Consider the following 12,584-nt stretch of genomic DNA (forward strand, 5'->3'; position numbering starts at 1 on the left):
GAAACGCCTGTCTCTCTATTTCTGTGCAACTCTGTAGAAACGAAGCATGCACGATTGACTGAGTGAACTAGTTATCTATTGTTTCCACGACTTTGAAGATATTTGTTCCAGTCCTAGGGAAACAAAGTTGTCATGTTTATGCGGTTGTTAGAAACTAATCCCTTCTTGTTTATTCGAGAAAGTTTCTAGTGACCTCTGAGTTAGTCGGCAAACACAATTAAGTTTAATATACTCGATAGAAACATACTGACCTCAGTCCTATGTCAAATCTATAGTGTATATTATTCCATTGCGCAGAGCCTATTGGGAATATAGGACCTACACTGCAGATGCAGCTGCCTGCCAGCTGATGGATGGGATCTTCTTTGTAAAGAATAAAACTACAATATCTGCCTTCCTGTTTCCAGTCTTTCATTCCTGGAATACTTCAATAATATGCGTCCTTCCAAAGGTAATATTACTGTTCCTGATCAGATGAATAAATGACAGTGAGATTCTGTCAGGATTTCATAGACTAACGCACTTGTTTATTGTATGCCATTGACTTGCTATATGTTTATATAATTATCGTTTTATAAGTATGCAAATGTATTTTGACTTCTGCATTCAGTACTGTACATTTTTCAGCAAGCTCATCTTGTATGTAATTGAAAAATCATATATACAAGCCGTTATTATTTACTGCATTTCATCAGTTACCTTACAATTATTTATTTTCTTCTCCATTAACATTTCCTACACCGTGGCAAATGGATCCACCAATCAGGGCAGCTGTACATTGGAGAGTCACATTGGTGCATTGCATGTTTCCCTTCAATCTCCCCCTCCCATGCCACTGAAGGGTTCTTTCTTCAAGATAATTCCTGCGAAATATTCTTCATATGCGAAAGGTAATAGAGCCTTGTAGAGATCAGTCCACTTCATAGGACCCATGTGGACTTGAGTAAAAGGCTGGCATTTCCCTCAAAACCTGTCCATTTCAAGCCATATTCCTCAGAGCTGTCCTCCTTTAAGTTGCGTACACGGATTCAGTTCGCAAAGCACTCCCTGCATTATACCTCATCAAAAATGTCCTTGAAATCAGAGAAACATGTTGTTACCACTGTTCATAGGGCCATGCATTTAGGTCCATTTTTATCAATATTTTACATGGCACAACACAGCAAGACAGCTTTCTGTGATGTCTGCGACAAATGGAGAGGGCAGGAATGTGCCATATCTACTAGTATATGCCAAGCACTAATGCAGGAACCTTTGCACCATTGAATACCTTCCCGCACAAAAACAATCATCCATGGCTTTTTCCCCTTTCTCCCTGTTTCAGCTCCCCTGAGAAGGCAAAGTATTGTAATACATTCCCACTTTTTCTATTGATACTAAGGGCCTGATTTAGATCTTGGCAGAGGGGAATACTCCATCAAAAACATGACAGAATCGTAAGACGTGACAGATTTACTATCCGCTGTATTACGATCCTATTAAATCCTATGGGGATCATAATAAGGGGACAGGCTATTCGTCGCGTTTGTGACAGAGTATTCCTTCTGCTGAGATCTAAATCAGCCCCTAAATCTGGGAATGCACCAAAATCCTTGGGTGGATGTGTGGGAACACCCACAGTCCACCTATCGAACGCCTTCCCAGGGCAGAGTAAAGTAAGGCAGCGACTTGCACTGCCTTGCTTCACTCCAAAATTACTATTCCACGCAGAGCCATGCAAGTTGGCTCTTTGTGGCAAAGCAAATCTCACTTAAGGACCTGTGTTGGACTTGCATCACCTTTCCTGATGCATGGGCAACGAAAGCCCTTGATAAATCTAGCCCTTACAATATTGTGTTCAATATTTGACAAGACATATACACAGTGGCGGCTGTCAAACTTTGAAAGTGGTAAGGCATAAGACAAAGTCATGAATTTGCCAGTGGAAGAGAGTGCAGCGAGGGAAGACAACTGCTCCAAAAGAGGTTTGGCACTATCTGAGACATGCATGCAGTCTGTAGCCACAAGTGGCTATAACATGGAAATAAGGCTTAATGGCTGAGCTGCTAGTTTTGGAACTGGGAGACCAGGTTCGAGCCCTAGCGTAGACTTACCAACCTGTGATTATGGACAAATCACTTAACCTGCCCAGGCCTAAGAAAAAAATCTGACTGACATCATGTAATGTAATCTAGTGCTGAGGCAAAGCGATCTGATTCCTTTAGAGCAAGTTTGCTCAATAAACAAAATGCAGCAGTCACAGAGATTTAGATGCAATAAGTCAACTGAGTGGTTTATTTTCCTACGTACAGAAATATAAATGTGCATGCGTTCACGTATTCCAGCTGATAGCTCACAGCTAGGTGAAGCCGGAGAAGTCCGCCATAAAATGAAGAGCAAGCAAAATCAATATTTTTTATTCAAATGCGAAACAAAATCCAGTTGAATTCGCTGGAGAAAAACACAATACGAGGCATCTGGATCAGAGAATGTCCTTCTAGTATACCCCAGCCACGCTTACTGGTGACCTACATCCAGGGCTGGCACTAGGCATGCGCAGCGTGGGCAGCTGCCCAGGGCCCCGCATCTGCTCGCAGCCATGGGGCCTTGCACCTTTAAAGACTCCAGAGTTTTGAGGGCCAGGGGGTCCCCTAAGAGTTTACATTTTTTTTTTTATTATTCTCCCCTGCTGGCCCCTCTCTGTGGGCCTAATGGCTGCATCTGCATGTTCATGACAGCAATCGGACAGGTTATTAAAGTGCCTTTACCTGTGTAGTGGCCCTGCCCATGTATGAATGAAAAGCAGACTATCCTGCAGGGGCACAGCAAAGGATAGAGGGGCCATGGTGGCGCATCACAATGGAAACTGCTCACCAAGGACTGGTGGAAAGGGAGCAGAGCTGCGAATAAAAGGAGCAAGACAAACGGAATAAAGGGGGGCAGATAGGTGTGCTTTTGCTTTACTTATGGTTTTGATAAAGTACCGACACTAGTGCATTTAACAACCACAGCAGTGGTGCTGTGCATTATGACATGATTTAAATGACAAAGCAAGTGCTCGGAGCACACTCTGTGTCTTTCTGAGCCTATATTTGTCACGCGTTACAAAGACACGTGCAGTAGAGGTGCTTGAAAAATAGTGTCACGCTGCAGTCTATGCTGGCCTCTAAACTGCTAAATGTCACAGCGTTAGTTTGTTTTTTTAGTTGCCTGTGTCCATCAGTGCGCAATGTACTTAGCAAGCTTCTAGGCTGCTGTGTCCACAAACGTCAGAGGTTTCACACTGTCCTGTGTTCCGATCGTGTACTGGTGAATACTGAGGTTTGAACACCTAGCTCATTGATGCCCAAGGCAGGTAAGGGACACAGGCCACAATTCACAAAGGTTCATTCCGAGTAATTGCACCCGGCTCAAAGCTTCTGCACAAATTGATCGAACCCCTTGGACTTGTTGCAGCAGAAGTGGGAAAACTGAGTGTCCAAAGGGTGCGATGAAGGGAGCAATGTGCACAAAATATCACAGAAAAGGTTTTTCTCAGGTTATTCCACCCTAAATGCCTTAGGAGCAAACTCTGGTATTAAGCCATGCACGAACATCATATACCCGGGGCTATTTGATTGGGATTCTTACATGGCACTGTGAATAAGGGCACAGGATGTCTAAACTAAGCCCTGTGTCTGCTTTTTAGGGTATACATAAGCACTGCCTTTCGACTCATGCTTGACATATGTCATCGTGCACATACACCACATTAACATCTTCGTGATTGTTTTAGTGGCACATGGCCACGCATTTTAACGTGCACGATGTGAAAACAGTACACATTTGTGGGATTTCTCGACCTTGTTAAACAGCTTTTCCTGATCCTGAATGTACATTGGGGGACCGGATAAGTGCAGAAATTCCTTCCTCTGTGTTGTGATGGTAGGTACTTGCAATTCTACCTAAGGGAGTAGAAAGTCTCAAGTAGGACACCGTATCAGATCGCCCCCATCTGGGGTGCAGCAGAGGGGCAGAATCATGTAAAAGTGGATGGAGCAGGGTTTAAAGTGTGCTGTGTCACTTGAGTCTTAGAACAGGTAGTACATTAAAATGGATATTGAAAAGGGGCCCTACATTCATGCCCTTTACTTTGCCTGCAAAAACATTGATCCAGTGTCTGCACAATGAGCGAAAGTTCTGAAAAGCAAGTAATTAGACTGGTCCGCCCATTTTTGCCCTCACCCTCAGAGGGAAAAAACAAACCTTAACTCTGTAGCAGTGACACCCTTCACTACCTTTAATATAACTTCAACGAGACGCGTTATAGTTTTTTCAGTCTCATCATTTGAGAACTGAAACATTTTCAACATTATATACAAGGAAGCTGTAGATGTTGCTTATTCATCTTATGCAACTAATAACCACTGGCAAAGCCAATAGTCCTGGCTTGTTGTAGGAGTAATGTTAGTTGTTGCATTATTTATCTGGATGCAGTGACAGAAGCAGCAAAAAAACAGTCGGGCTGCACGGTATGCTATGCACAAATTTATATAACTTACATGTTTTTAAGCGACACCCTTAATTACATCAGCCATTCCACTTTGAAAGCACCCCCCCACCCCCAGTTTTTTCATCCCACTTAAAGCCCTGCTGTCAGGTCGATATTTAGGCCGTTTTTTTGGCTACTTGTTAACTTGCTTTATTGTCAGGTGAGCCGGTTTTTACTGTTGATTTTTTAGATATTAAAACAAACATTGCCTGCAGCAAACTCAACTCAGTGCAGTCTTCCATACCTTACAAAACACTTATACCGCATGTCTTTACAAGTTGAAAACGGCCATAGTTTGCAAACATGGGACACTTTTCAAGCTAACTAACTCACTAATGGGGGGGGGCCTCTTTTAATTCGGTACACGGTCTATTTTCTGTCCCAGTCTGATGCTGCATGTTAGGGAGGGCCACTGTAATTATGCGATGGTGCGGTGGCAACGATTTCTGCATAATTATGCATTTGCCGCATTTGCCACATAATCCACCATCTCCTGCATAATCTACAGATTTTAACAACAACATTGCTTTCTATCTCAAACGGTTCAAAAGTTATTAAAAATGCAGCAACATGTCTTGCCGCATGTGGGAAGGCCCTTTGAAAAGCTGGAATAGTCAACTTTCTGTTCCCACTGCTAAATGTGGGTGTTAATTAGGTACTAATGGGTGCAACCAATGTCCAAACAGTTTTACCAAGTTTAAAAAGTGCAAAAAAATTAAGTAATACTATTTCAAATTGTGCCATATTATGCCGCATAATTTGCCTTTTCTTGACGCATAATTTCCTTACCCTGCCACATAATTTAGCCCTCTCCTGCCACATAATTCCTGCGGTCCTGATGTTAGGGTAATCCATGGCAGTGATTTTGTTCCTGTTTATATTTCCCATGCTTTACTTAATCTTGAATTCCCCAAGAGTGCTAATTATTTCCAGCATGTGTGTTTCTGTATTTCCTTTCACAGCATATTACTCTTGGATGATGCACCCTTTGTGCTGAGTTGCTGCCAGGTGTTTCTAACAGGCTACAGTTGAGCACTTTGGAGTTGAGTCTGCAGGCAGTACAACTTTCACACTGTGCCTGTCTGTGGTTCAAAAAGGTGTTCAGATTACATGATCATTCAAAATATGGCCTCTCTGCTGAGCACAAAGAGCAATGGTCCTCCATTCTAGTTGTAATTCTATGCAAATGTGTGTGAAGGAGCTACTTATTGATCAAAACAACAATGTGAAAGTAAAATAATGTATTATTGTTACTCATTTAGCTTAAACAGCTAACAACTATTGACAAAACCAATACTCCTGGCTGGTTTTAGGTGTATGTCAGTTGTAGTGTTATATTTCTGGTTTCTTGCTGATATCTTGCACATATTGATACCCAGCCATAATTTCCCTCAGTGGCAATCAGGTCTCTGCCGAAGGATATGTTTGTATGTGCATGCTAGCAGTAGATTTCTGAATGAAGACAAATTCATTAAAACTTTATAGTAACAAATCAAGGTTTCTCATTTTTAAATGATCTCACACCATATGGCTTTCTATTTGGTGGCTGGTGGAAGTAAGTCAATCGCCCACATGGGCAGAGTCAGCAAATAAATCTTGGATTCATTTTCCAGCAACTTCTCTTGTTTTCAGAAAATAATAACCATTTTTCATCCACTTGCCTTTACTACATCCATAAGCACCAGAAAATCATTCCCTTTCTGCCCTCTCACTACCATGAGGGTGTTGTACAGTCAATTATCTTCTCACTAGATTAAGCAAATGCCCTTTTTCTTGGGCTTCCTGCCTTCTTGCATTTAGTACCCTTCAAATCCTTCAGAACCATGCTAGGCTCCTCATCTGAGATGGCTGCATTGCTATGCCATTTCTTCTCACCTTTTTGCTGTCTGTTGGGATTTTGGTGCAAAACCCTCTATCTATAAGGCACCATCCATTGTTGTTGTGTACTGCATTAAAAAGGATCTATCTTTCTACAGCACTCCTTACGTTCAGTCCAGAACCCCATACTCAGTGCCAACCAAACTCCTGTGCCATCCTAAAATTTAGATGGCCCTGATTGGAGGCAGATCCTTCTCCTTTCTAGTTGTGCAGGACTGGAACTATCACCCTCTTGATCTATGGTGTAACGCCAGTGTTTTGGAAATACACTCAAAACTGTCTTTTCTCCACTCAAGTAAAGTTTGCACCTCTCTTTTGGGAAACTCTTAATGCCAGAATCAGAATGACTGGTTAGCATATCATTTCATTCATCCCATTCAATAGAACAATAAACAAGTTTAATTCATTTAAACTACATTTAAACGTCATTTAATCTACTTAATAGCAATTTAATATCTATGTACGTATTTTATTAGGATTATTAATGCTATTTTAACCATGTTACTGATATCCAAATTAGGTAAGTAGCTTCTTGCAAAGCAGCTTCATCAATACCATATAACTAATGGCCAATTGATATTACTTCCTATAATGTCACTTCCTGTGAGGTTAAATCTTATGCAAATGATAGGGGCCTCGATGTTCCTATTCTGCCCGGGTCCCCACATATCCTAGGACCGGCCCTGCCTACATCCTATGGCCGGTTCTATTCTAACTGCGGAGATGATTGCGCCACTTACAAGTCACAGGTTCACTGTTCAACTCCTAGTAAGATAGCTCAGTTGGGTAATGTGTGCACTGCAGACACCTTTGTGTTACCTACAGTTCATGGGTTGCAGCTTTTAGTAAGCTAGTTTAGAAAGCTCGTCCCATTTACTGTACAGTTCAGATCTGTGTATATTCTGCCGTTTTCAGATTTGGACCCCGGCAAAAGTAAGTCAGCCTTTCTATTTTCAAGGGTTAATAAAACAGGACACACAGCTGTGGTGGTTATCAAATGCGTGCCATACTGGGGAGAGAGCGAGGCACCCTCCCCCCACCCCCAGCCGGAACTGCCACAGTAACGTCGCATGCAAACACAGTCTGCACCAGCCAATCCAAACGCTGCTCTTGCTGTTGCAGCAGCGCCTGGATTGACTGGGGCAGGCTGCCTCAACGCTCATACTGAGACTGGGCGATCCGGCTTTGAGTCACCCCCGGTCTCACTGATGCAAAGGAGGGGACACAACTGGGAGGCCTCTAGTGCAGTATTTGGATAACAATAAACAGCGTGAGGGAGAACTTGTACAAACATCTTCATGTGCATTCATCAAAACAATCTTTATTGTGAATCTCGGGCACACCATTTGTTATACCTAATAAATGCATGAATGAGTAAAATCAGTTGTACAGTGCATACCAAAAAGAAACGTCTCTATATGTTTATTTTTTATTTTTGCAGCACTGGTCATCTGACTCAGGTCTAGAACTCTAAAATGAACAATAAGATGATACACCCATTAAGGCACTGCGATTCAAATTACAGATTAAGTTTGTTAGTATTTGGCACATCTGTACTGTTCCAACCATAATCAGACCAAGGACCTGCTGAATGGAGTCTTCTGTTAATCAAAATTTTACTACTGGAAGTATATGAAAAACAGTGTGGTCAAAGTAGCAGATGTAGGTGTTAACAGCTGAAATACTGCCTGCTTCTGGGTCTCAAACAATCCAAATCAACACTGGTTGAATAGTGTTACCTTTTTCCACTCTCTCTAAACTCACAAAAGGTGGTGGGAGGACTGCTTGTAAATAGTCTAACACCTAGCAATCGCACTGGGTAGGATTCCAACCCATGTTTTTCTACCACTGCCCCATTTTAGACAGAGGCTGCCTCTTGCAAATCAGTACCAACCATATTCCTCATGGGAACAGTCTATCTTGAACTCCCAGGCGAAGCACCAACAAGAAGGAACCGCAGGCAACATCACAAAGACTCTGCCTGAGCACTCTCACAAAGGGTTTAACACTGGTCTATTGTGACCCCACACAAGCTGGGTACAGGACAGGGAGGATGGAGATGCCTGACAAACCAGGGGGGTGAAAATCTCGAGAAGCTTCCTCAATTTCAAAGTGGGTGCCAGGTATAAATATTGGACCTCACACCCCAACTCTTCAGATCTACTGAACCTGTTGACTCTACCAGGAAGAAGGACTACTGAGCTGCTGAAATGACTGCCACAATGCAGGACTGCTGCCCTGCTGCTCTGCTACCCTTGTTTGTGAGTGAGGGCTGGACCTGCATCTCTAAACCTACGACACCAGAGTGACCCCAAAGGCTGGCTTGGGTCGGATGGTGCTATGCTAGCCATCTGTGGATCCAGCAGACCTGACGTATTTCCTCTGCGGTGATGCATCTCCTGCAGAACCAGCGCAATGTCTACTGCGCTAACTTCCCCGATGCAAGGACTTTGCATCGCCCATCACAGCCCATCGTAGCCAATGTATCTGTGCACAAGGTCATCGCCTCGCCCAACATAGCCAATCAGAACTGCCAGTGTGCCCCACCCGGACCTCACATCGTTTCTGCTGTGCGATGTATCCTTGACACAGGACTCTGCATCGCTTCGCCACTAGGATTAAGATACTGGGTTCAGCAGGCCTTAGTGGGTCCTTGTTGGCAATCCATGTTCCAACACAGTCGGCCTGAAATTGTACTTTGTCCCAACCCCATGTGATGAGATGACTACAGTTGGCCCTTTGTGCTGTTTAGTGCTAATTTCACTGAAATCCTTAAACTTGCCTTTCCTCGGTTCTACTGATTGGATTATTTGCGTTTTTGTCTAGGTTTATTTATTAAAACTTACTCTATGTAGGTGTGGGATTTTTCTTTTGTTGTGTTTTCACTTTATTACTGTTTGAAGTGCCTCATAAATACTTTACATATTGCCTCTAAGTTAAGCCTGACTGTTTTCAGTCGCAGCGGGCATGACTCGTGGGTGTAGGATTTGCGCGGAGGGAATTACATTTTTTTAAAACTTACCTTACCGGGTCCCGTGCCGCCTCCGCTCCTGGCTGGGTCCCACGTTTTTCTACTTCTTTCCTGCTTGGTAGGAACAGGAAGAAGGCATCCTCCCTCCCCTCCCCATAGCCAATCACAATGCTGCAATGGCAGCGTTGTGATTGGTGAGGACGGCGCCCGCGCCTATGGGAAGACCATTTTCTCTAAGTAGGCTGCATGCAGCCTACATAGAGAAAATCCAGAGTGTGCATGACTGGGTTGTGCCCCCAAAAGGGCCGACCAAACAGTCAGGGCTCACAGCATTGGGCAAGCTACTCCTCCCCGACCCGCCCACCCGTCCGCCCCCAACCAGGCATACCCTTCTGCTTTCTCGCAGTGTGAGAAGCAGAAACATAAAATGGTATGTAAAATACCAATTTATGTTTCTGCTTCTCGCACTGTGAGAAAGCAGTGGGGCGAAGCTCCTCCGCCCTAATGGAGGAGCCCCCCCTGACTGCTTTGTGCCAAGCAACCAGAGGGTTGAGCTCAGATTATTTTAAGGTTTGCTTGTGACTTCACCCTGACAATGATTGTGGCTGCTGTTTGAGTAAGGCTTCACAACCATCAAACAATATCCCAACGTCTTACAGTAGCCTAAGAAGAAAAGCGCTCTAGGGTCATTCCCTTCCCTTACTTGCATGGGGAAATGCTCCCCTGGTAGTGAGTTAAGCATTGACCATGAATGCCATGAATTGATTGTCACCTTTGAAATATCAAAATGTGTATTACATGGGAAATGATTCGTAATTCAGTAGGTTTGCCCTGCTCTGCTATTATCTTCCCTAGGGACACTTCAGATAGCAAGGCCTTGATGTCCCTGTGTTTCCTTTCAAGAGAAGTTGCTGCTCAGTTCTCTGCAAAATCAAATACATTGGATAGATTATGTAGGATGCTTTTGGCATGCCACAGTTTCCATGGTCACTGCAATTTCAGCCGCATTAGCAAATGCCAGCTATAGCTGTAATGGAGAGTGTTCCTGGATGATTTGTTCCATAACCCACAAATAAGTTAGCTGCAGCATGTTCCTTTTTTTATTTCACTTCAGCAACATGTTCAATTATGGCCTCATCACGGTCATAACCTTCTGGGAGTTAGCAGCACATCACAATTTGTAAATTCACGGGGTTCAGAAGATTTTTAGTACTGATAAATCCGATTAAGGGTCAGCCTGAAATGTGTTTATGAGGGCAATGCTAATGAACAAAGACAATGTAGATTGCGTTAGCTAAAGGAATAGAAAGTTGCGAATATATTAAGAACACTAAGACGAGTACCATACTTTAACTTCTTCACTCTATATAGCAGCAATCAAAGAGCCGCAATTTCCAAACCTCCTAGAGAAAAGTATCAAAGCAATGCCGAGAATAGGTGATATTTCAGCACCTATGAGAGTTCCATCAGTGCCTGCATTATATTTTGACCATCACAAAGAACCTTGCCTCAGCAACCCTCACGTGTGCTTGAACTCTGCTCCCAAAGCAAGCTAAGAAGCATACTTCTAATCTAAAATGGCATCAAACAACCCACTAGAAACACTATACACATTATATTCAAGCCAAGTTTTAATGAACAAATTAATGGGTGGACAACTACCCATGTCGGTGTCCTAAATAGACTCAAGACTGAGTCAATTTAGCAAGGAATGCCTACATAGGGGCAGATTTACGAGGAAGTGCCGCAGCACAGCAATGCAAGCCCTTTGGCTGTGCCACGCTGCAGCACTTCCAAAGTGCAGGAATGCGACATATTTACAATAATATGTCTCATTCCTGTGCTCTCCCCTGCACTGATGCAGAAACAGCTGCCATGCACTGGCACAGGCACCCTTGCACCATGGTGCCAGGATGCCGGCGTCATGGGGAGATTGTTTTTGTGCAGGAAGGGGCAGCGTCCTGCACAAAAACAATCACTACTCTTTTAAAGCGTGCTGTAGAATGCAGCACGCATTGAAGGAGGAAAAAACGAGGATAAATGAAAACATTTCTCCTAGCTGCGCCTCCCTACGCCTCCCCTGGGGAGGCGTAGCATTCACATGCATTTCCAGATTTACGATTCCTCGTAGATCTGGAAATGTGTCTTGTTCCATGGGTGTGCATGGGAACACCCACAGCAACACCCATGGAATGCCCCTTTCACGCTAAGTGCTGTGTGTAAATGGACCATATTTACAAGGACAGGAAAAGCCACGCAGGGTGGCTTTTTCTGTCCTTGTAAATATGGCGCAGTAAAATACGCCACCAATACGTCGCAAAAAGTGGCGTAATGGTGGTGCAGGGAGCTTGTAAAACTGCCCCATTGAGTTTTAGACTTAGACAATTTCAAAGATAGCTCACCATTAGTACTAGGCATAATTGGATTTGTTTTAATTTTGCGTAAAAGACATAATTTTGAGAAATGATGCTTTTAACATTAAATATATTTTGCCAGTGTTTCAAGTGATTTTTCTCTGGAAAGATATATATTGTGGAAAAAAATCACTTTTAGCAGGAGAATGGTTCAAACAGAAATATGTCTTGAGGCCACTGAATAAGCAGTTCACGTAGCCCTTCTTCCTTGGCTGAGAGTTACATTGAAAAGTGACCCTGCATGGGGAAAATGTATATGAAATATAGATATCAAGGAAAAAGGGGATTAGGTAAGATTATTCTCACGTAAAGAAACTTTTGACACGTCCTTCTCACTACCAATTAAGCCATGTACCATATTAGTGTAATTGTTAATTGGTAATTGTGATTGTAATGAATTTATATAGGGCTTACTACCCCTGACGAGGCGTTAAAGCGCTTTTTCGGTGAGTAGCACGCTACTCCGGCACCCAAAAAGGATTAGTGGTGAATTAGTATAGGGAGATATGAAATTAATTTGAGCTGTAAAGTAGAAATCTTTAGAAACAGACCCTTCCAACCAGTCTGCTGCCTTACGAATATCTTCCTACCGTGCCCCAAACAGCATGGCATGTGAGGCTCTGTAACCCTAAAGACGTTTATACCCACCTCCTGCCTCACCCATCTCATCCAAAGAGCTATGGTCAGAGAACAGACTGATTGACAGAAAACAAGAGCCGACCTGATTATTGCCATTTGGTCTCTATCATCCTCTCTATTTATTCTCCTAGGCAACAAACCATGCATAACACCAGGTTTTCAGGAAAACTGG

Source organism: Lissotriton helveticus, chromosome 5_1 (genome assembly GCF_964261635.1).
Source record: "Lissotriton helveticus chromosome 5_1, aLisHel1.1, whole genome shotgun sequence".
Classification (NCBI taxonomy): Eukaryota; Metazoa; Chordata; class Amphibia; order Caudata; family Salamandridae; genus Lissotriton; species Lissotriton helveticus.